Raw genomic sequence first — 26811 nt, forward strand, 5'->3', positions numbered from 1 at the left:
ATTTTCAACTACAATTTTGAAATGAAATGGGGGTTTAACGTCCTACTATTCTGCTTCTAACCTGGGCTAATCAAGACGGGCATACGCCATACAGTGTGCGATGAGGGAAATTTTGCCCGGGCAGCGGCGCTACGGCCTACTCTTATATCGAATTCCAACTGCCAATAGTTTTTAATTCTATGAGCAGAAGCAATAAGATGACGTCACGGATTGTTTATTGACGGAAAGTTACGACTACCCACGGAGAATGGCGGAAATTACTAACGTTGAAATTTACCTGTTGCAGGTAATATTGATATTCGGATTCGTGTGATACTTATGGAAAGGATATATTGACAAAATTACTTGCAATATTTTAAAAAATTATGAAGCTTTTCCGGTGGCCTTTAACAACAGCAATTTAAGATTTATATCAGGAAGATAAAGATGGGCAAACCCTGATGTATATTAATTTTCTTTAGATCGCATTCATTTTATGACGCATAAATTTCTCGTATTTCATTCATTTGTCAGGTCACTATCTTCCTTATGACAATTCTTGCCTGTATACTATTTTTTCTAAAAGTTTGGTAATATTTTTTGGGACATAAAACTAGTGTATTAAAGACACACAGCAACCAGGTATGACGAATGGTTACCAGTCCATTTGCTGATTACACTATTTTGCCTATAACGTTTCTTTAGGACTTCGAATTTTGTCTAAGGTTTGGATTGTTCGTACTTGGTTTTATTTTATTTGTGTACAAATGGAGATGATACTCAACACGACCAGGCCATTGTCGTAATTCGTTTTTTCTAGAATTGGATTGATCCATAGCGCTCTTATTTGTAGGAAGATACTGGATAACCGAGTTAGAGAAACCTATTCGTTGTAACTGTCGTGGAAACGTTCTAACACACGGCTTACTTAGATGCAGGGTCATATAATTCATAGGACAGACTATCTCGGACACCCAGTTCCCCAGGCCTACAGCTTTGATGAATAATTTCATGTCATTGCTGTTGTTGAATATCGCTTAAGTTGCTTTTAACGTGACGTAACCTGTTTTATATAAATCAACAAATAGATAAACGTACATGTATTGACACTTAATCGGAATCACGTGATACAATCTGGAAAGTTGACACAACTGTAAAGCTAGCGGCCCATACACGTTCAATTTCTTCGTCAATTGATTGATTGACGAAAAACTTGAACGTGTATGGTCCGCTTTAGCTTTGTTAGATATTTTGTATAAATTAGAAGTGGCACACTAGGTGGTCTAGGAATCGTCAACTATATTGACTTAGAGTTCACTAAATAGGTGGCGCTGCACGGATGTAGTTAGCAAGAGTTATTGTTCTTGGATACCTAAGACAACATGGCCGTCATTCAGAATTTACTATACCTAGGGAAATATGAAGAGGTGGGTTTCCTGCTCTGATTTCCCTACTGGTTATGGAGAACGCACGTGCTTAGATTTAGGGTTGGTCAGGTGTGCCATCCAGTCGCGTGTCCTTTAATCCTTGAAATTCCATATTTAAAGTCAATGAATGACTGGATCTTCACGCATGTTTAAGGTAGTCGGCATTTTACAGCCACCATTAATCTGAGTAATTTCAGTCAATAATGGTAGTCGGCATTTTACAGCCACCCGCAATCTGAGTAGAACTAAGAATTTGAGTCAGCAATGAAAGGTTTAATTTTATAATTGCCATATAATAAATGTTTGTTATTATACGTAGTAAAAAAACAACAAATAGTTTGTACATTCATTTTTAAATTTTCCAGTTTTCAATGTAAATACAAACAACTTTGTTGTCCCGGTTTTCTATTAGACGTTTATAACTCACATGTCCATGTTTCATAATAAATTCGATTTGTTCCAAACGGCTATATGTCAACACTCACAGATTGATGTAACTAAATATGTACAGTCATTTTAGTAAATAAATAATTTGTTTCCGATAAAAGGTGTCTTAATGGAGTTATCTCCCATTATACATAAGCATGTATCCCGGCCATGGACCCAACAACGTTACTTTAGGTGGATTTGATTTGGGGTTTGTGGTTTCAATCGCCTGCACCGTGCACCCATAGCCCATTGCTCGGGGTGGGACGGTAACTTTAATCCCGGTTGCAGTTGTTTATTACAAATGTAAGGTCCAATAAATTGTATTATTGTATTACTCCGCCTGGTTTTGAGAGAGAGAGAGGGGGATTACCGTCCACTTGACAAAACTAGGTCATTTCGGGACTAACATATGGTCCAATTTCATTTCAATAATTCGCTTGCGCGTAGGAGTCCTTAGCAGTGGGAGGAAACCAGAGGACTCAAAGAAAACCCACGAGGTTGGACAGGCGACCTTCTCCTTGTCACGTACACCCGGGGAATCGAAACCACGCCAGTTGACTCAATGACAGACCTTATGATACAACGTGCACGTACTAACCATTAGGCCATCCACCCCTCCCTCTCGTTTATTAAAGATGTAATTACAAACACTAATAGGGGGTTGGTCGTTGAGTCAAATGGCATGGTGTCGATTTCCGCTTGTACGTGGCCAGGAATCGGAGAGCCTGTCCAAACATATAAGTTTTCTCCGGTTTCCTCCCACTGCTAAAGAACCCTAGCGAATTATTGAGATAAAATTAAACGATATGTTAGTACAATATCCCCCCTCTCGCACACAGATACTAAATTAAGAAATTGTTAGAGCGAGAACACACAGTAAATGTGTTACAAGAACAAAAGGGGTAATCACTGACACCGCCAAGACAGACTTTCTGTATGTACATGCTAAGCATTCGAAAGATTTATGTCCTGCCATTTTATAAAAACATATTCCTATCTTCACAAAACAATTTACCCTCTTTGTCTTGAGTATTTTACTGGTGCTCTTTCATAATATTACCAATGATTGATTAATTATTCTCAGACAAAAGTTAGTAAAATTAAAAAAACGATATGGAATTTTTATGCCAGATAAGGGTTCACATAAATGAATTTGTCCATGGTCGGATCCATCTCTCTATTCACCAAGAAGATATTTCTTAGAAAAATATCCCACCACATCTGTTCTCATGGTCTAAAACTACCCTAATAACGTTAATAGCAATCTACAATCATGTGGTCAACCTCTCGAAGGCATGCCCCCACCCCCAAAGACTCCAGTAGAGAGCACAATACTCAAAAATATGAGGGTGGGGGATGTTTAATTTATAAAATTAATATGATGCCGCCTTGAATTTGATGCCACCTCCATTACACCATCTACACGGAAATGCCTAGACCTTGTGACCCTACGATTTCTATCGTTCCTCAAGCAGAACTCAATAAGATATCACTTGTACTTCCCGAACACGGACCAGTGAGTAGACACTGTTATATATACAGTTTGTTGCGATTGTTTGCGTCTTATTATTCATACACAACATAAGACTATAATAAGTACGTAGGCTTATGACGTGTAACAAATAATATACACCTTGTCCAAAGCCGCCCCCTGCTCTTTAAATCGTGAGGCCCTAAGCTTCAGTCTGCCACTGTTTATAGTATATTTTATTTACACTGCAGTCTCTTGATTTTGATCTCCCAATCCTGTAACGGGACCTGCATCTCCTTTATTAATTTGACGCTCATCAGACCAATATTCTTTCTGTTGACAAGATGTCAAGCGAACAGAACTAACGTCTTCACCCCCGCGACAGCTTGATACACGGGTGTAATAAATGTCGTATATAATAGGCCTCGCTAGAAAAAAACCTACGCCAGTTCCAAGACACACACAAGCTAAAATCCAGATATTGTAGGTCATAACACACAGCATGATGACATTAGCGAGTAAAACTTGTCCTCCGTGCCAACAACCGCGGATAAAATGATCCATTAATTTCCTTATTCTTCCTCTTACATCTGATCTGAAACAGCAAGTAATTGAAGCCGAATTAGCTCTGTAAATGCGTTCAGTATTTTATCAGTGAATTTGGAGTCCATAAGAAGCAGCGAAGGCAACATACTCCCAGCTTGTCAACCAGATTAAAGTAGGATATTTACATATGCGGGACTATCTTATGAAGATACATCCATTCGTTAATTAAACATTTAATGCGAGTGGCATTGATGTTTGAAATGGTGTTGTAGCCTAGTACCGCGTTCACAAACCATCCCCAGACTTGAGTTAAACATGCATTATGCAAGAGCTAAATCTGATTATTGCAAGTCTTAATTTAGGCTTCAGATGTTATAGAAATTATAAATTAGATCTTTATTTAAACAACAAGACCAAAATCAACTCTGTAGACCCACGGATGGCTCGGCTACAGCTCGGATTTAAATAGGATTTCACTAATTGATTAAATCAGATAAGGGGTAACCTGATGAAAATACGCCAGTTAGATCGAGGCTAAATGATAGAGTGTACTTAGCGAGGCCGCTGTAAAGCGTTTCCGTATGTCATTGAAAACTATACTTGATAATCGAGATATGTAGGTGGAGTTAACGCCTGTCAATCAAACGTTCGGCAAAGGTGAAGACACATTTCGCTACCATTTCTAGGCAAATATTACAACGATGATAATTATGTTTAGAATAAAGTAATTTGACTGAATTTTTCAATATATTCTTCTTTCATCATCTACTTTTGAACTGTTATAGCAAGAATGGCCAACTCTCTATAAATATCTCCCATAATGTATCTTTAAGAATTTACTCAAAATGTTCGCCTTATTTTCACTAAAACACAGCCCTTGATGAAACATTTGTTGTTTTAATATATGAAATACACCAAGTTTGGATTCTTTTGAAGGGTGGATAAAACAACTCAGTTAACCAGAAATAAAGCTTTTGCCTTTTTAATGTTCAACCAATCAAACTGTGGTTTAAGTTCGTAAAACACGCACAGCAGAGATTACAAATTGAGTAGACTCGGTTGTCACGAATATAATACAAACTTTTACTAGTTTACTGTTAAGTCAAATCAAATATTATTAATTTTATCAATCAGTGGATATCAGCTATACTAATCGCGGTGACAGTTTTAATGGTGATATTTTTATATAGGGTTTCTAATTCATAGAGATGAAATGAGGTGTAACGTTCTACTGTGGTGCACAGAGTGGGATAATTTGCATACCATATGCAATGTTGCCGGAAGGTAATCCGGCTGTTCGTCTCATTCGAAAGACTAGAAGTTGTATTTGTCAAGCCCTCCGCCATGCACCCCTGTAAAGGGTAACCATGATGCCCTTGCCAGGCCCATCGTAGTGCACCACTGTCAAGGGGGGGGGGGGAACCACGCAGTAAAATCCCCGTGAACATTTTGGAACAACTGCAGGAGCAAACCCAGGACGTCCTAGTCAGCAAGCCACTGCCTTACTCACTGAGCCACCGTTGTTTACTCCAATTCATAGCTCGGATTATGCTTTTTGTTCAGCAGCAAATACCATTTTTACTTTTGGTTTTGATAGACACGTAGAATCTCGAAACCATGTTTAAGATCCCGGCATTCAAACAAACATATCCTTTAAAAATTCAGCAATGGCATCATTGAATAATGCCATTGGCATTTATTATAAATAAAGCGGACCTGGTATTATAGCAATGACATCATTGAATAAGGCCGTCGACAGCTACTATAAATAGAGAGATGAACACCAGCTTACCTATTATCTATATGTCTGTCTGATTTGTAATAATCTGAGAGATGCAGGTAAAACTTAATACATTCTAGAAATAATGCCAAGCTGAAGGAAAACACCAAGGCAGTGCCAATACCTGAAGAAATTAATACATAGCATGATTTTAATTTTGTTTCAGGGAGATGTACTGTAACATGAACTAGACAACAGTTACTTCCCTTTATAGCATTCCTACCTATATCTTCCCATGTGCGGTTGTGGTTTCGATAATTGATGTGCGCGGTATGGCTTGGAGATGCGAACGCCTTCTCAACCTTATGGGTTTACACTTCGGGTATTCCGGTTTCCTCCCACGTGAAGAGCAACATGTCTGCGATATCACCCTAAGTGGGATTGGATGTTAAACCCCACAAGTTTATGGGACCGACGGATTGCTTCCTACTATGAATGATTCAACTGAGCTCCTGTGGTAGTTAGTAGTAGCTGTAGTGCAATCCATATTTTTTAACGTGTTTTTTTAAACTGCTTGTCAAAGTTCGTGGAATAAACATCGAAAATAAATGCGGTCTTCTTCCAACCTTTAACTTTGTTTAGAAATGAATTATCTCCCTTGGATCACATTTTGTTAACCAACTTTGGACACCCCTTCCCTTCGCAATTAACAAAACACGTGTGGTGTACTTGTAGTGACGGATGCGAACAACTCAGCAATCTGTTTTACAGAGGTATTGCGAATAGTCTTCTTATATCTCTGTAAAGATGACAGCTTTTAACATGCGACGTCACATCACGTGCGTCAATCATTGGCTCAATGGTGCGTGTATTGTTTACATAAGACGTTACTGGTCCGGCTTTTTTATTTTTCTAATACTTAAAAAAGGGAAAGGGTTAATATTTAGGGGTCATTACGCTGCACCGATGTCATCCTTATCAGTGATTGTAGCGGCCTAGCGAATATTCACTGCTGATCAGTGTGGGCATAGCTAACATGTCATTAGGTTATTTTGGAAGTAGGCTAAACGGTTTAGTTCCAATTCAATACAGTTGCCATGGTGATACTGTGAATATTGCACTAGAGAAAATCACTGTATGGAATCCTCTTATCAGTGTTGTCATGCCTTGACATTGGACAGCGTCTAGTAACCCGGATGACACTTAAAAACAGAGGTCTCTCTTAAACTATTGACAGCCCGACAGAAATCGAAATAAACGTAGGCCCGTAGCGAGCAACATTTCACCCACATAGTTGCCCGCTCGGTGCTCAACCCCATATAATTTCATTATATTTTGACACTGACATAGCACTACATCACGTGACAAGTGTACGCCGAATCAGTTCAACACTGACCTAGAACTACATCACGTGACAGGTGTACGCCGACTCAGTTCAACACTGACCTAGAACTACATCACGTGACAAGTGTACGCTGAGTCAAGTTCCACACTGGCCTAGAACTACATCACGTGACAAGTATACACAAACTGATGATCTGTAATTACCTGTGATATCTGACGTCAGCCACGTGTTGGTCAACATGTAAGAAAACGTTCTGTGACTCAACACCTGTAAATCAAAAACGTTGTCATTTTAATAGCAAAAATAACACGTATCTATGGTGGCTGATAGTGGCCATGTTAAATTTCGCCCTTTTCATAACGCGACAACACGACATCACGACAGTATTGACGCAATCATACGACACTTCATTCTGTCGTATCATCGTGTTATTTTTATCGTAACGTCGAGATGTCGACTTATTGTCCTAGTCTCTTTCTACAAGTCACAAAAATACAGCTGTACTCATTACATCATATATAGGCCTAAGTAGCAGATTTGATAAATATAAAAGAGATAGTAGGAAAACGTTGATTAATTATTTGTTTTCTCAAAATAATGAAACATTTTGTGCCCACAAGTGAATTATATTTGGTATTATATTAAAAAATCTAGAATTACAATAGCAGGACCAAAGTGAGTTAGCTAAGTTAATTCCTTGAAGAAAAAGTGGTGTCGGGAGGTATCGAACAAGTAAGCATTCATTGCCATGTGTACGACACCCACCAATATTTATAGATGACTGGAGCGATAGTTTAAAAGTGATATCAGAAGACAGGGTGGGAAGGTGATTGTAGAAAAACCAAATCGGGCCACATTCTTTAAAATCACAGCATTATTTTTATCATAGTGCAGCACGTCACCCCAATAGTTGCAGGAGTTTTTTTGAATGAGATGGAGAAAACGATTCGCAGCCTGTCATTGAGTCAACTGGCGTGGTTTCGAATCCCCGGTTGTACGTGACAAGGAGTAGGGTCGCCTGTCCAACCTCGTGGGTTTTCTCCGGGTCCTCCGGTTTCCTCCCACTGCTAAAGACCCCTACGCGCAAACGATTTATTGAAATAAAATTAAACCATGTTAGTCCCGAAATGACCTAATTTGTGTCGAGTGGACGTTTAACCCCATTTCCCCCCCCCCTTCTCACTCTCACTCTCTCCCCCCCTCTCTCTCTCTCTCTCTCTCCCGTTTGAAATCACTAATGGGATTGAGGCCTAGATGAGTAAAAATAGGCCCAGTAATATCTTCAACTATGAACACACTCTAAAAGCCTCATACCCCCCCCCCCCCCACGTCACCCCAATAGATGCAGGAGTTTTTTTTTTATGAGGTGGAGAAAACGATTCGCAGCCGTTATTGACCTTATCGCATATAGGCTTGCATCCGTTTGACATCACTAATGGGATTGAGGCCTAGATGAGTAAAAATAGGCCCAGTAATATCTTCAACTATAAATACACTCTAAAAGCCTCATACCCCCCACCCCCACGTCTCTTATTTGGTTTTACAAATAATTCCAGAATCAATAAAATGGTATCAATGATGTTTGATACAACTGGAAAATAATATGTCAAAAATTGATTAAACAACATGAGAAATATTACATATTGAATCCATATTAGTGATAACGTACATTTACTCAATACGTTCTTTCCAATAGATCATCATTTAACTTGAAACAAGGGAAACAGTCGATCGAAGAAAACAGATTTTTTAAAAAAAAAAAAACAGGTTTCAATGTGACAGTAGTGCTTCGGTCATGCATTTACCTCCGAGAGTGCCATCCTTTCTTTGAAAGTAATGATTGTGCCAAATTTGAACAAATTCCATCTAGATTCGCGGCCTGTAGGTAGAGTGTTGACAGATCAAATGTAAAAAAAAAAAAAAAAAAAAAAACCCCAGACCTATAAAAATATATTTTCTTAAACTCTTTTAACTTTGAAATTATATTGTTTTCACATGTGCTAAGTGTTTTAGCGAATATTTATAGAAGGGTCTTGTAGATAAAGACTATAGCGCATGTGCAGTTTTAAACTTCCGAGACGACAAGTCGATGATACGACAGTGTAGTGTTTTGTCGTACCGTCGTATCATCGACTTGTGGCGATAAGTCGATGATACGACAGCACGACAAAATAAGGTCGATGATACGACAAAATCAGACGATCTTACGACAGTTTGTTCTGTCGTAAGATCGCCCGATTTTATCGTAAGATCGTGTGATTTTGTCGTGCCGTCGTATCATCGACTTATCGCCACTGTAAGTCGATGATACGACGACACGACAAAATCACACGATCTTACGACAAAATCACGCGATCTTACGACAGAACAAACTGTCGTAAGATCGCGTGATTTTGTCGTGTCATCGACCCGATTTTGTCGTGCCGTCGTATCATCGACTTATCGCCACGACAAGTCGATGATACGACGGCACGACAAAAAGCGAAACTGTCGTATCATCGACTTGTCGTCTCGGAAGTTTAAAACTGCACAGTGCACATGCGCTATAGTCTTAATCTACAAGACCCTTTCTATAACTATTCACTAAAACACTTAGCACATGTGAAAATAATACAATTTCAAAATTAAAATAGTTTTAGAAAATATATTTTTATAGGTCTGGTTTTTTTTTTACGTTTTATCTGTCAACACTTTACCTACAGGCCGCGAATCTAGATGGACTTTGTTCAAATCTGGCACAATCATTACTTTCAAAGAAAGGATGACACCCACAGATGTAAATGCATGACCGAACCACTACTATCATATTGAAACTTGTTTTTTAAAATCTTTTTTTCTTCGATCGGCTGGTTCCCTTGTTTTCAAGTTAAATGGTGATCCATTGGAAGGAACATTTTGAGTAAATGTATCATTGATACGGATTCAAAATGTAATATTTACTACCCTAAATGTATCATTGATACGGATTCAAAATGTAATATTTACTACCCTATGTTGTTTAATCAATTTTAGACACATTAATTTCCAGTCGTGTCAAACATCATTGATAGGGACCTACCATTTTATTGATTCCGAAATTATTTGTTAAACAAAATAAGGGGGGGGGGGGGTGCGTAGGGGACTTTCGGAGTGTGTTCATAGCTGAAGGCAATACTGGGCCTATTTTTAATCATCTAGGCCCCGATCCCATTAGTGATGCCAAACGGATGAATATGCGATAAGGTCAATAACAGCTGCAAATCGCTTTCTTCACCTCATAAAAAACCTCCCCTGCACTTATTGGGATGGCGTGCTACACCAATGCGGTGATTTTATGTGGTCTGATTTGAGGTTTTATATAATCCCCTTCCCACTCTAATAAAATAAATTGGAAATCTTCTGAAATCGCTTCTAAACTATCGCTTCAGTAATCTATAAGTATTGGTGGGTGTCGTACACGAGGCAATGCATACTTGTTCGATACCTACCGACACCACTTCTTATTCAAGGAATTAACATAGCTGACTCACTTTTGTCCTGCTATTATAATTCTAGATTTTTTGAATATAATACCAAATATAATTCAATTTTGGGCGCAAAATGTTTCATTTTTTTTTAGAAAACGAATCAACGTTTTCCTATTATCTCTTTTGACGAGTCTTATTTATATGTATCTTTTTATATGTATCTGATGTAATGAGTACAGCTGTATTTTTGTGACTTGTAGAAAGAGACTAGGACAATAAGTCGACATCTCGACGTTACGATAAAAATAACACGATGATACGACAGAGTTAAGTGTCGTATGATTGCGTCAATACTGTCGTGATGTCGTGTTGTCGCGCTATGAAAAGGGCGAGATTTAACATGGCCACTATCAGCCACCATACGTATCGGGTCAACTAAAAATAATCTTTCTAAATGATAACCTGAACAACAGAGAGCGACGGATAGAAATGGGGTTTAACGTCAAATTTGGCCATATCGGGACTAACATATGGTTCAGTTTTATTTCGATCATTCGCTTTTGTATCTTGGTCTTTAGCAGTGAGAGAAAACGGGGACGTACAAGCGAGGAATCGAAACCACGCCACTTGACTCAATGAAATATCTTATGATGCAACGCGGACACGTTACCCCCCCCCCACCACCACCCCATCTGAACAGTAGCAATCAAAACTGAATTTAACGCCCTACTCTTCTCCACCAATTGGGCTAGTGAAGACGAGCAAACGCCAGGTTGTCGCTATGACGACATATGTTCCCTCGTCAGCAATTAAAACACCGCGTATAAATCGCTAGATCTTTACAACACATTCTCTTGATAACTTCCGATGTCTACCGGAAGCTAGAACCGTGATATAGTCTCGGTTACGCGGAAGATAGACACAGTATTGAAGGCAAAGCTCTTATTGAATTTCCGGTCTACATTAACCGCTTTCAGTTCACTTTATTTCTGGTTGAATGAGATGAAAAGGCGACACCGTTTCTCTCACACCCCCTGCTACATGTGACGACGTATTTCAAATAACCACACGGGCACTGTGTCAATCGTATATTATGTATACCAGACGACGGAATAAATTGTACTCACGAGTTGTTTTCATAAAAAGAGATCGGGTTGAACATCCTACATTTCTGCACCAACGGAGCTAATAGTTTAAACAATATTTATTTACCATATATTACATACTATATACAATACATAATAATTTATTTGGATTGGGAAACAAGCTATAAAGCTTATATTAATCCGTCTAATGAAGTCGGACATACGCTATACAGTGATCATCGTCGTTATCCGTTCTATTCCACTATACCATGGGTTCATTCACGGGGAAGATACAAAAGTGAAAATATATTTGTGCTGTTTTTAAAGACCAATCGAGTGGGAGAAGGGAAGTAACTCGCATTTTATTGCAACTAAGATTATTGTGGTGAACGTAAACAATGACGCCAAGTCCGGTATGTAAACGGTTTTTTGATTGGTTCGTAAAATCAACCTACAACCAAGGGCAGGTAATTTGACTGTGTCTTCCCGGTGAATAAACCCTGGGTTAAGTAGAGTAGAACGGAACGATATACTGGGGATACCGAGGATGTACAGTGTGCCACGAGAGAAATGTTTCTCGGACAGCAATTGAACTCCAACTGTAAGGAGTTCTTGTACAACTAGACGCTATGTTTTGCGAATCCACAGCTGAGAAGAGGAATTAACACCGGGCTCGAACCCCGGCCCCCCAGGTTAGCGAGCCATCTCCTTACTTACTGAGCCACCATGTCACATGCTTTCATATAAATTCCAGTCACCTGTTACTCAATGTCTCGACCATTAAACCACGGATGGCGACGAAGGTGATGGTGTAATTGATAATATGAGGGCTCGAACCTCGAACTCCGGACCCCTATGTTAACGAGCCGGTGCCTTACTCACTGAGCCACCTAGTCTCATGCTTTTAAATAAATTCCAGTCACATGTTACCCAATGTCTCGACCATTAAACCACGGATGGAGACGAAGGTGATGGTGTAATTGATAATAATATCGAGGCCTCGAACCTCGAACTCCGGACCCCTATGTTAACGAGTCGGTGCCCTACTCGCTGAACCACCGAGTCTCATGCTTTCAAATAAATTCCAGTCACATGTTACCCAATGTCTAACTCTCGACGGATGGCGATGAAGGTGATGATGTAAATGATAACAATGAAGAATGCATGATGTACGTACCGTTGATGGGCTCATCATCATACCAGGTTTGACGTCACCGCTATGTTGGTGCATGTCATGTAGATTGTTCATGCTGGATCATTTATTCGTAAAATTTCTCCAAGATTCAAATCCCTAAATACTATAAATAAAAAGAAAGCATATAGTACCTTCGACCCTAAAAGGTATCCAAAGAGTACGATATATCCTAAAGTATACCATATATCCTAAAGTATACCATATATCCTAGAGTATACCATATATCATAAAGGGTACGATATATCCTAAAATATACGATATACCCTAAAATATACCATATATCCTAAAGTATACCATATATCCCAAAGAGGACGCTATATTCTAAAGTATACCATATATCCTAAAGGGTACCATATGTCCTAAAGTATATCATATATCCTAAAGTATATCATATATCCTAAAGTATATCATATATCCTAAAGTATATCATATATCCTAAAGCGTACCATAGATCCTAAAATATAACATATATCCTAAAGGGTACCTTATTATTATCCTAAAGTATACCATATATCCTAAACAGTACGATATATCCTAATGTATACCATATATACTAAAGGGTACCATATATCCTAAAGCATACCATATTTTCGAAAACATACCACAGATCATACCATATATCCTAAAATATACCATATATCCTAAAGTCTAAAATATCCTAAAGCGTACCATATATTCTAAAGTCTACCGTATATCCTAAAGGGTGTGATATATCCTAAACAGTGCCATGGATCCTGAAGTAGATCTTTAAATATACCATTAATCCTAAAAGTCTCATAGTTTGTATCAGGCATTAACAGTGTCAGTGTTTGTCTTTTAGCCATTCGGTGTCGCTTTAAGACTAATTGCGTCTTCCATAAAATAGGAGCGGGTTTCTTGTTTACTGTCCTAAATCACGTACATGTCTCATGAACCAATATCAGGTTACATGTAGATAAGATTACCATCTAATCTATTAATAATATTATTGCGTCACGTATAAATTCATTCACGCGTTTAAATTCATAGCAAGTGTAATATCACGCATCATAGTCAGTGAGAGAGAGAGAGAGAGAGAGAGAGATATGGGGTTTAACGATCACTCGACACAAACTAGGTCATTTCAGGACTAACATATGGTTCAATTTTATTTCAATAATTCGCTTGCTCGTAAGATCTCGAGCAGTGGGAGGAAACCGGAGGACCCGAAGAAAACCCACGAGGTTGGACTGGCGACCCTATTCCTTGTCACGTACAACCGGGGAATCGAAACCACACCAGTTGACTCAATGACAGGACTTACGATACAACGCGCACGCGCTAACCATTCTGCTATACCCCCACCCCCAACACGGTGATATACCCTATGATATAAAGGTTAGACCACTCGACACTAGCCCTACATAAAGTTGTATAAAGTGTTAAAGACCATGTGGTATAAACTACGATCAGTATTACGAACAGTACATGGGCGTTAAACACCCAAGGGGCGCAGGCAGGATCAGTGTTACGAACAGTACCTGGGCGTTAAAACACCTATTAAGCGCAGGATCAGTGTTACGAATAGTAAGAGAAATGGGGTTTAACGTCCACTCGAGACAAACTAGGTCATTTTGGCACTAACATATGGCTCAATTTTATTTCAATAATTCGGGTCTTTTGCAGTGCGAGGACCCGGAGAAAACCCACTAGGTTGGATCTTACTTCTAAAACCGGCGAATCGAAACCACGCCAGTTGACTCATGACAGACCTTATGATACAACGCACACTCGCTAACCATTCGGCCATACAACAGCCCATCACGAATAGTACACGGGCTTATAATTGTAATCTATTAACGAGGCTTATAATTGTAATATTTTCAGTTTTCTTTTGTTTTGTGACTGTTCAGAATTTACAATCGTTTCCTATGAACACGATTCAGATCTAATGCGCATGCGCCATGGGTTCATTATTATGTAGGACTTTACTTACAATTTGTAGAAACGTTCAAATTCTTCTTTCTTAAACGCCTGGTACCTCTTGAAAAGTCCACAAAACAGTTTTATCTGAACACAATAACGTTCACAGTCGGCCTTTCGTGTCACCTTCAGTCTGAACACAACCGTCGTATATGGTTCAGTGTCTGTGATCTGAACATAAAAAGCGTTGAGATAATGTTAATTCATGTGAACGCACGACTTGTATAATACAGGTATGTTGATGTACATAATAATACAGAAGATAAAGATGATACAAGTGAACAGTGACTTGACGGTCACTGAACACTGTTTATAAAATACAAATGTGTGGCTATTTTTTAAACAGTGAACAGTGTTCAGTGATAGTCATGGTACTTGTTTGCTAGTATCATATTATCTTCTTTAAAATATATCATTTTAAAACAAAATTAAAGATGGGTTCCAGAAAAGTATTTATCGGGTGGTTATTGTCACAGTCGTATTTCATTAGTGTCACGTGCAGAACGGAGGGCCTGACAAGGACAGCTGTCTAGTCCTTCGGATGAGACGAAAAACCGAGGTCCCGTGTATACATTGGCGTGCACGTAAAAGATCCCTTGGCAGTTGGAATTCGATATAAGAGTAGGCGATAGTGCCGCTGCCCGGGCAAAATTTCCCTCATAGCACACTGTATGGCGTATGCCCGTCTTCATTAGCCCAGTTTAGGAGCAGAACAGTAGGACGTTAAACCCCATTTCATTTCATTTCATTAGTGTCACTATGGGTCGCCCAAACTCTGCCGCGTGGCTCGCCCAAACTATTTACCTGTAATATTAAGGCTCGCCCAAACTGTCTACCTTCAATGCACGTGCATACAGGTAGTATATAAACTGACAATCGGGCAGGTTTAGGAGAGGGATTATGACAGTTGGATTGGAGGACTCGATATTGCCATCGGGTACTTGGGTGAGTGAAATCGTTATGCTATTAATTTTGGTGTCTTGGTTCCGATGTGCAGGTTTCGTATATTTTACTCATCGTTGTATATTTTGTTAGTATGAGTAAATATTTCATGTATACTATTCAAAAAAAGTAGGGGATATTTGATTTTGGGGGCATAATACTAAAATATGCAAATGACTACGAAAAAAGTCACTATAGAACCTAACAGAAGAAACATTTCCAGTTACATGTGACGCCCAAACGCACCAATAGCTACCGCATGGAATGCAGGTGATGCTTGGGATCATCATGGGGGTCCAACCCAAGATTTGCACGACTCTGACTTTGAATGTTACAGTCATTGTGGCATTGAATTCCAGGGTGGAAACATCAGTTTAATTGTTTTAGTGACCAGAAAACAAATTTTGATATGCGTCGGCTTACCCAAAATGAAAGGTTACGTGCCCTTGGCATGCTACAGATCGGCACAACACAGGCGGTTGTGGCGCGGACGATGAATGTTTCTCAGTCTGTCATAAGCAGGCTATGGTCCAGATACCGTGATACACAATCTGTACAGGACAGACCACGCTCAGGTCGACCAAGGGCGACAACTCAAGCCCAGGATCGATTTATCCGTACCTTGGCCTTGAGAAATCGTGTCATCACAGCAAATCAGATCAGCGCTCGTCTTCAAACAGACACTGGTGTGAGAGTGAGTGGCCAGACGATTCGGAATCGACTGCATAGGGGTCACCTTCGCGCCCGACGTCCTCGCGTGATCCCTTGTTTGAGAGATCATCACATTCAGGCAAGACGTCGTTGGTGTAGGGATCGTCAACACTGGGATAATCGACGCTGGAGCAATGTGATGTTTTCAGATGAGTTAAGGTTCACTGTTGATTTTTTTGACAGACGTAGGAGGGTGTGGCGTCGTCGAAACGAGCGCTTCCAAGACGTTAACGTCATCAGACATGATCGATTTGGGGGTGGTTCTGTTATGGCGTGGGGAGGCATCACTGTTGCTGGAAGAACGGCTTTACATGTTGTTGCAGGGCGTGTTACAGGCCAGTACTACCGGGACAACATCTTGGCAGTCCATGTTGTGCCGTTCGCACGACGTCATGGCCGCCGTTTCATCTTCCAGGATGACAACGCAAGATGTCACAGGGCCAGGATCGTTACAGGTTACCAACAACAGAACATCACCACATTACCTTGGCCATCACTGAGTCCCGACCTCTCCCCCATCGAGCATGTCTGGGACATGCTTGGACAGAGGTTACGTCAACGTCAACAACATCCTGCCAATGTCCAAGAACTTGCTGCTGCGTTGCAACAGGAATGGGACAATCTGGACCAAAATGACCTTAGACGTCTCATTAGGAGTATGCCACGTCGGATCAATGCTTGTTTGGCAAACAGAGGAGGATTTACCCGTTACTGACTTGGTTGTGATGCTGTGGTAACTTTGCTGTTTGACCCCGGGTATCATTTTACCCTTATAATGGTCAGTCTGTGCCTTACTTAGTCTAACGATCATTTGGAATAAATCGATGAATGTGAACTTCATTTCATTTTGTCATTTGTTTCTTCGTCAGTTTCATTAGGTGACTTTAATAACACTAAAAAATCAAATATCCCCTACTTTTTTTGAATAGTATATTTGTTAAATGGTGTCGATATATGGTATTTGTTAAATGGTGTCGATATATGGTGATGCTGACGGATGGACATTTTTCCCTAGCTTCATAATTTATATAGTGCGCGCACTTTAAAGTGTTATATTGTATTTTGAGTTATATAAAATGAATTCTTTTGTATTTAGTTTCTTCATTTCCCCAAAACGGTCACGCCTCGCCCATCCTGTGACAGTTATTTCCAATAAAGGTATGGCAATTTTGGTATATATATGGAAAGTAGAGATATCCAATCTACTAGAAAAATACTGGTTTCCCCGAAAAAACATTCATGGAGCGTATACAGGACAAATGTAAGGGTTCCCCTAATCAACAGCCCGACGATTAGGAACTTCTGCACGTGTGATGTCAAAGGTCACAAGCGAACATTGAGCGCTTGATGTACAAGTTGATAAACTTTATGAAGCATTAGACACGTACAATACTTTCTGAGATAAAAATGACGGGGGAAAAAAGCGGGTAGTGGATAATCCGAGAATTTAATTAGGATTCGATATTTGTAATAGTAAGCGATTAAAGACAACATCGTCTTATGTTTGCAATGAATTCTCCTGACTCCCAAGACGTCAAGTAAACATGACCTGGTTTGATCGAATTTTAATAGCAGGGCATTTCTTCGCAATTACCATGTTTGGGAAGGATTTAAAGCATAATTATGACAATTAGTTTGAATATGTTTTTGGTCCATATATACCATTTAAATCACCCAGTTTATACGCGGGAACCCATCTTTAAAGATACATTATGGGAGATTAGATAAGAGCTGACAGTTCTCACTATAATAGTTAAAAACAATTTCAGTCAAATTGATTCAGTTTGAACCGAGATTTTAGCGATTGAATTTTCGGCCTTGCCTCGATCATCATTACTAAATTCGGTACTATAACAAACAGTCTCGATTATCCATTTCATGATTAAATCATGAATGGAAGTCGAACAGCAAATTGGAACCTAATCCAATAAACATCGTAGGCTAGCGATGCCATCTAGAGTTGATTATGATGTGGATAAGTTAATTAATGTCTAATTAATAATTTAGATAACATTTTTAAGGCCTACAAAAAGACCTGCAATAGGCAGATTTAGCTCCATGCATAATGTATGTTAAATAAAGGGGTGGAGATTAAATGGGGGTCCAAGTTCTACTTTCCTCTACTTACTGAGCAGACAAAAATAGACATTGGCCAATTTGGGAGAGAGTAGCTGGGCGCTGGCTGTTGGGGATTGCCCTGTGTAGACGGATTTAAGTGATCCTTTTAACATGTGTTCTTTGTTAGCCTGTGATCATCTAGTTTTGTCTCTGGCTCGAATATTGTTGTTGTTCTTTTCTTACGGACCCCATCGTTGTGTTTTCTGACGATACCGAAATCAAATATGTAACAGAAACAACAAAAGTTTTTTCTATACGTTTTTATGTCACTACTAGAAGAATGCCCGGCTTCGCTCGGGGGTCATAACCCCGAAACCGGAAGTGGTAGACTAACGCCACCTGGCCTGTTACTCCAGGTGAACTGCTTAATATATGTAACTAATTAACCACTAGTAGGAGACAGTTAAATAAAACAAAACACCTTTTTTTCTTTCTTTCAGCATTTAAAAAAAAAAAATAATCTCGGGCACCGGCCCTATCCCGGAAATTGCATAACCGGTCATATAGTTTTTCAGCGTCGGGTGTCTGGGGCCAGCCGTAATACGCGGCGTATTACCGATTGGCAGCTGCCCAGAGATGATCCGGTGAAATAACCGCTCAGTTGCCACTCTAGACTCTGGTAAAAAGGGGCGGCGGGTACCCACCCGGATGTCCCTGGAAAGCTGCGGGACAGGGAGGGCCCCGGTGCCAGAGACAGTGCGGGCACGACCGCTACAAGTGTGTGTGTGTTGGGGGGGGGGGGGGTCGGTGCTAGCAGCAGGGACTGTCTTCCCGGGGCCGTCCCCTCGGCGTTCTCTCCGGGACGCGGCGTATTACCGACTGGCGGTTCGACAGTTCCCCAGAGATGTTCCGGTGAAATACCCGCTCAGTTGCCACTCTAAACGCTGGTGAAAACGAGCGGCGGTACCCACCGGGATGTCCCTGGAAAGCTGCGGGACAGAGACGGCCGGTGCCAGAGGCAGTGCGGGGACGACCAGTACAGGTGGGAGTGTGTGGGTCTGGGGGGGGGGGGGTCGGTGCAATTGAGTGCAGGGGGGTCGGTGCTGGCAGCAGGGACTGACTTCCCATGATCGTCCCCTCGGCGTTCTCCTCGTCTGTGATGCGTGAGATGACCCTCCCTGCCCCCACAACGACCCCTGATCTGACAATTAGGGGCCATATAGTACGTCTATCACACAAAGCTGGGCTGTTGGAAGAGGCCCGTTACTAGCCACCGAAACTATGTTGTGGTTGTCCCTGGGTGTGGCGTTGGACAGATCCAGAACGGACATCGTGTCACAAGACCCAGACGTCGCTGCCTGCAATGAAGCAAGCAGCCAATTCCTATATAGGCTACCAGATCGCCATGGACCTGTTGGTGTGACCGTTCTTGATCGCCTATAGCTGACAGGTATTCTGCCCCATCCACGGACACCCTACTTTCCCGGAAGAGCCTAACTGCCCGAGATCGGGACAGATGCTGGTGTTGTTCAAGGGTGTACCTACACCGGCTGTTACTCCCTAAATTATATATTTGTTTCTTAAAAAACATAATGAAAATCAACTGAAGTGAAAATGAAATAAAGTTTTGAGACGATGTACTCTCAACGTAAGCTACGATGCGAGTGACCAAAACACGTGTTGCTTTCAGGATCATAAACGAAAAACAGATTACAAAGTAGCTACAAGTCTAAACTATACCTTCCGATACATTGATGACATAACACCCATCAATGATAACAGAAATTTCAACAAATATAAAAGTGAAATATATCCCCCCAGAACTAATATTAAATAAAGCAAATTCCGGCACTATAAATGCATGTTCTTGACCTGGACATTAATATAATTAACAATAAATTTAATGTCGGTATTTTCGACAAAAGGGACAAATTTGGTTTTGAAGTAGTAAAATACCCGTCAGTCTATAGTATTATACCAGATACCACGCTATATAATGTTTTCTATTCATAGGCATTACGATTTTTGACAATCTGTAACGATAAAGAACTATTTCTTTCCCGAATAAAATCTCTTTATTTTAAGTGCACTGTCAAAGGCGGTACAGAAGTACGCATTTTAAAAGAAATTTCGAAACCTCCATTGCTTCAACATACCAAGTTTGACATTTTTTATAAGTATGTAACTGACTACATATTGGATAATGATCCAATGTAATATTTATTTTAAATTTTCTGTAGTTACCTAATCCTATCTGGATTATCGCCCTTATTTTATGCCTTTATAAATACACTTATATTCTATTGAATACCTAAACGTTTATTAATTGACTTAGAGCATTTAGTTTTAGACTACCTGTTTTTTTATACATTTCACCGATGTGGTATGGGGAGACTGGGGCTAAGTAGCCCTTGGGGCACATGCGATAAAATCAATTAAAAAAACTTGTAAAAAACAGTCTATTAGAGTTATCTTTTTTTTTTTGTAGACAAGCTTATTCTAACTGTATTCAATATGCCTCGATTCTATTGAATACCTAAACGTTTCTTAATTGACTTAGAGCATTTAATTTTAGACTACCTGTTTTTTTTATACATTTAACCGATGTGGTTAGGGGAGACTGGGGCTAAGTAACCCTTGGGGCACATGCGATAAAATCAATTAAAAAAACTTGTAAAAAACAGTCTATTAGAGTTATCTTTTTTTTTTTGTAGACAAGCATATTCCAGACCCACGACGTTATCACGCCTCCGCCATTTAGCCTAGCGTGCGTTTTTATTCAGGAAAATCCTATTTTGCTCTTTGTAAGTATATTTTGATTGTTTTTATAATTTCTCTTCTACAAAATTGACTGTGCCTAATATTTTATTGCCTTAGTCAGAAATAAAACCGTAACCATTCTATTATTCATCAAAAGAAGCTTTACATGGCTTAAATTAATGACTCCCCTGCAACGTAGCTTGGCATGCTGATTCATGAGTTGGGGCAAGTTAGCCCATTGACCATGAGGTCATGGTGTCCCCTGGGCGAATTTACCCCTTTAATAAATCGAACGTGCCCCTGAGAATAATGTCAAATAGGTAGGCCTATGTTGTTGTTGGCTCTAAATCTGACAGAAACATAATTATGTTGTTTTGTTTATTTTAGCTTTAGACAGGAATAATGGTAAGAAATTACGTTCGGAAAACGGATCGAGCGGCCAAGACGGTTGAAGATAAAGAGAAGATAAAGAAAGCCATTGAATATTATTTTTCTACTAATGCTGGTACTCGAACAACTTCAGAAATGTTTAATATCCCCAGAACAACATTACGTGATAATATCAAACGGATTCAGCAGCAACAACCGGGTGATTGGTCTGTAGATAACCTGCAAATTGGATTTTCAAGGCATAACCAGATTTTCTCCCCTGACCAGGAACAAATACCCTCAAAGTATATAAAACGAGCTGCAGGGATATATTTTGGACTTAGCCCCAAGGATATACGTGTATTGGCATTTCAATGTGCTAAAAAGTTTGCAATTGTTACCCCAGCTTTATGGGAAGACAAAAACGGGCAGGTCCTGATTGGTTTACTGGTTTTATGAAAAGAAATCCCTCGCTATCCATAAGGACACCCGAGGCAACCAGTATCGGAAGAGCATCTGCATTTAACCCTGAAAATGTAAAACGATTCTTCTCCAAATTAGTTTCTTTGGTAGACAGATATCAATTCCATGCTAAAGACATTTGGAACATAGATTAAACTGGTGAGACGACTGTTCAAAAGCCTCAGAAAGTTGTAGCTACAAAAGGTGTAAAGCAAATTGGCTCATTAACCTCAGGTGAAAGGGGCACATTAGTAACCGTGTGTGCTGGAATCGGTGCCATTGGTCAAGCGATTCCACCCTTTTTCGCTTTTCCTAGGTTCAATTTTAAGGAGCATCTTTTAAGAGGGGCGCCAACTGGCTCAAGAGGCAGTTCACACAAGTCTGGGTGGATGACTGCGGACAATTTTTTTAAGTTTATGCACCACTTTAAAGAGTATACTAACCCATCCTTAGATAAACCTATCTTAATCATTTGTCTATCGATGTTCTGAATTTTGCAAAACGCAACGGCATAATCATGCTTTCGTTCCCTCCACACTGCTCACATAGAATGCAGCCTTTGGATTTGTCGGTATTTGGTGGTTTTAAGAAGAGGACAGCACAGTCTCAAGCTAATTGGCTTCGCAGCCACCCAGGAAGACCAATGCAAATTTACGATCTACCAGAAATAGTCTGTAATTCATGGAATAAATCTTTCACCATACAAAATGTTGTGGCCGGTTTTGCCAAAGCAGGAATATATACCGTAAAACCTGATATATTTCAGGAAGCAGATTTTGACCCAGCAAGTGTGACAAATCGCCCAAATCCTAACGATATTAGTTTACCAGCTGAAAGTGCAACTCAGTTAGAATCCCCAACTAATGTCTCAGTTCCGGTTGATACTTCCATCAGTGATCTGGCTGATAGTTTTCATGTTGAATCCGTGAACACAAACCTTAATGACAAATCTGTGACTACACAAGCCACTAACTCAGACAATTCAATTGTAATGACGTACTCTGACATACCTGGGGAAATCGTTAACGTATCGGTAGACGGACACTGTATGCAACATGCCGTCAAACTTTGTATGGAATACTACAACGTCTACAAGTCAACTAGTGAGCTGTGCAACTTGCTTTTGCAGGAAGTTTTGGAACATACGGAATACTATAAGCAATATTCATCAGAGGACCAAAATATTCTGAACGACCTCTGTATGTTTATATACAACAAAGTTTGCAACACCAAGTCGTGTGATTTCTTTTTAGCAGGGGATCACGTGGCTAAGTTGGTAGGACGCTGGCTCGCTAGCCTGGAGGTCGGGTGTTCGATCCCTGCATTGGCCGAGAAAGTTCATCCAGATTTTCCAGCGTGGTTCCCCCTTGTCAGTGATACAGGACGAAGGGCCTGACAAGCACAGCTGTCTAGTCGTTCGGATGAGACGAAAAACCGAGGTCCCGTGTACACATTGGCGTAGACGTAAAAGATCCCTTGGCAGTTGGAATTCGATATAAGAGTAGACCGTAGCGCCGCTGCCCGGGCAAAATTTCCCTCATAGCACACTGTATGGCGTATGCCCGCCTTTATCCCTTGAGTGTTGGAATTCGATATATATTAGCCCAGTTCGGAGCAGAACAGTAGGCCGTTAAACCCCATTTCATTTCATTTCCATTACCAGAATAAGTTGACTGATGCCATATAAATGTTATATATTGAAGGATAACGTTGCCAATATTATTTCATTGTTCACGGTGCAAACTGCAAATGTCAGTAGTTCAAAATACGTATTTTAGTTTTACAATTTACAATTTCCATTGCTCAACAATACCAATGTCACGGTGTTAAAATACAGAATACACTTTTCAATAATACAAAATACAGTATAATAGTTATTTTGCACATTACACTTCTGCATTCTGCATTTTGCATAATAGACAAATGCATAATAGAACCTTGCATAGTAGAACATATACCTTATATGGGATCTACGACGTACGTCATTTGCATACGGAAAAAAATCCGGGCTATGACGGAAATTAATGATTTACGCGATAAAGCCATAAGGCCGAGGTCATTAGAAGGGGACAGTACTCGATTTTGTTAGTCTTCAACTCCCAGGCTCTATAATGTAATCAGTTCGACGATTAGAGGATTCTGAAAGATAATAGTCTGCACACTGATCAGCAGTGATTTTTCGCTAGGCCGCTACAATCACTGATAAGGATGACATCGATGCGACTTAATGAGCCAGAAATATTAACTTTTTTCCTGCGACAAATTAAATTCTAAAACATTTTTTTTATGTATTGGGAAAATAAATAAAGGCGTTTGACGTATTTATAGGTAAAAATTATTTCCTATGTAGTGTAAATGGGTATTAAAATGACTAAAAGGCAGCATTCCGCCCGAAGTAACGTCTTATGTAAACAATGCACGCGCCATTCAGCCAATGATTGACCCCGCGTGCTGTGACGGCACGTGTTAAGGCAGTCATGTTTGACAGAGATATTACTACTCGTAATTCTCTGTGAAACAGATTGAATAGTCTGGTTTATTTAATTAACAGCTCTCTAAAACCCTTTTTTGGGTAAGGTTAAAGAATCTTATAGTAACCGAGCGGAATGTGTCACCTGTATTCCAGCACCCGGATTCGAAATAAAGTTAGCACACATATTCCTAGCGCCAATAAAAACCTAGATATAATTATCACGAAAATAATTGTTACCTTTATATTAGAAAATAACATTTTAAGACATATTAATGCAAAGTATATAATAATATATAATAGATCCCCCCCCCCCCAAGAAAATTTGCTGAAATAAAGATCTTGGAGCCACAAAAGCTACTTTAGAAGTTATTGTGTGCGCGGTGAGCCTACCCTAACTCGATTCCCCACATATTTAGTACGTTTACGGTAATATATCTCCAAAAGCCAATATAGAAGGCTTCTGGATTTTTGTATTCTAGTAGTTTATTCATCCCTTCACTCTGTGAAATACAAAACATGTTGCCACCAAAGCTGGTTCGGGTGCTTTTTGATGAAACGTGGGCGTACTCCTTGTTTATTGTACCCACGAACCCCGCCTCGAATCCGGTGCTGGGAACTTTTCGGTGGTATAACTCGATAGCCCAACATAGAAAGTTAATGAAATTTGGCATCTTTATACCTTATGCATCTGTCGATTCGGTGAAATAAAGATCTTGGAGCCACCAAAACTTGTTTAGAAGTCATTGCGTGCGCAGTGAGCCTACCCTAACCCGATTCCCCCACATATTTAGTACGTTTACGGTAATATATCTCGAAAAGCCAACATAGGAGGCTTCTGAAACTGTGCAGTCTAGTAGTTTATTCATCCCTTGATTCTGTGAAACAAAAAAAAAAAACATTTTGCCACTAAAGCGGGTTTGGGTGCTTTTTGATGCAGCGTGGGCGTACCCCTTGTTTATTGCACCCACGAACCTCGCCTCGAATCCTGATCCTAGGAACTTTGCTGTGGTATAACTCGATACGCCAACACAGAAAGTAAATGAAAATTGGCCTGTTCATATCTTATCCATCTGTTGATTTGGTGAAATAAAGATCTTGGAGCCACCAAAGCTATTTTATAAGTTATTGCGTGCGCGATGAGCCTACCCTTACCCGATCCCCCCATGGTTTTAGCATGTTTACGGAGATATTTCTCTAAAAGCCAGCTAAGGAAGTTTCTGAAAATTTGTATTCTAGTAGTTTACGGTAATAGTATATTTTTTTTCATGAGGGAGGGGGGGGGGGATCCATTACATATATACTTTGCATTAATATGTCGTTTTCTAATGTAAAGGTAACAATTATTTTCGTGATTATTATATCTAGGTTTTTATTGGCGCTAGGAATATGTGTGCTAACTTCATTTCGTATCCAGGTGACCTTATGGCGTTATCGCGTAAATCATTAATTTCCGTCATAGTCTGGACTTTTTTCCGTATGCAAATGACATTCGTCGTAGATCCCATATAAGGTATATGTTCTACTATGTAAGGTTCTATTATGCATTTGTCTATTATGCAAAATGCAGAATGCAGAAGTGTAATGTGCAAAATAACTATTCTACTGTATTTTGTATTATTGAAAAGTGTATTCTGTATTTTAACACCGTGGCATTGGTATTGTTGAACAATGGAAATTGCAAATTGTAAAACTAAAATACGTATTTTGAACTACTGACATTTGCAGTTTGCACCGTGAACAATGAAATAATATTGGGAACGTTATACTTCCATAGTTATATTATATTAACCAATATTCCTCGTTTTGTATAACGAGGGCAATGATTATCCGTGATCATTCGACGACTCGTGTCCTGCAGTCTTAAATCGATTCCTTTAACTGTAATAAAATAATGTTTTCCCCACATACTGTTCTGCACAAACCGAGGGTAATGAAGGGCATATTAGCCTGGTAGCAATTAAATTCCATGTGTCAAGTGTTCTTTTGGTTTAAACAGTTTTTATTTCAAAAATATTTCACAATTTAAGGGCATAAAGAATAGGATACAAACATAAGTCAAGTTGGCTTATATTAATTTGCTTCCTTCTGTATAATATATGTACAATTTCAAATAATATATATGATACAGACACAACCTAATTACAGTATTTTAAATTGTTCAATGTATTGTGACAGTATTAGTTCTTTAATCAGGTTCGGATGACAAGACTAGTTTCAGCTTCTATTAATACTTTTATTCTGCTTCTAACATATTATGTACAAACATCGTAATGTTAAAGACACCCAGGACTAAATTACATTAGTTGGCCGTTGTCCGGTCTTAACTCCAAACCTGCCTGGCCTGGAGTTAACTACCAGACGTCGCCTAGCCTCCGCCTGCTCTCCTGTCCTGGCTGGACCTCTCTGCCTATTTGTTTCTTAATCTGGGTTTATAAACCTTTCCTCACACAAA

General features: G+C 39.7%; 1 long non-coding RNA gene across 1 annotated transcript; it reads right to left on the reverse strand.

Annotated features, from left to right (window-relative positions):
• Positions 1-1540: 1540 nt before the first annotated feature.
• Positions 1541-14801, reverse strand: LOC126826978 (uncharacterized). The gene is made up of 5 exons (XR_007682507.2): positions 14598-14801; positions 12626-12746; positions 7121-7184; positions 5645-5756; positions 1541-3901 (listed from the first exon to the last, which is right to left on the reverse strand). It is a non-coding gene; the product is annotated as an uncharacterized LOC126826978 (long non-coding RNA).
• Positions 14802-26811: the final 12010 nt, after the last annotated feature.

Source organism: Patella vulgata, chromosome 7 (assembly GCF_932274485.2).
Source record: "Patella vulgata chromosome 7, xgPatVulg1.2, whole genome shotgun sequence".
Lineage (NCBI taxonomy): Eukaryota > Metazoa > Mollusca > Gastropoda > Patellidae > Patella > Patella vulgata.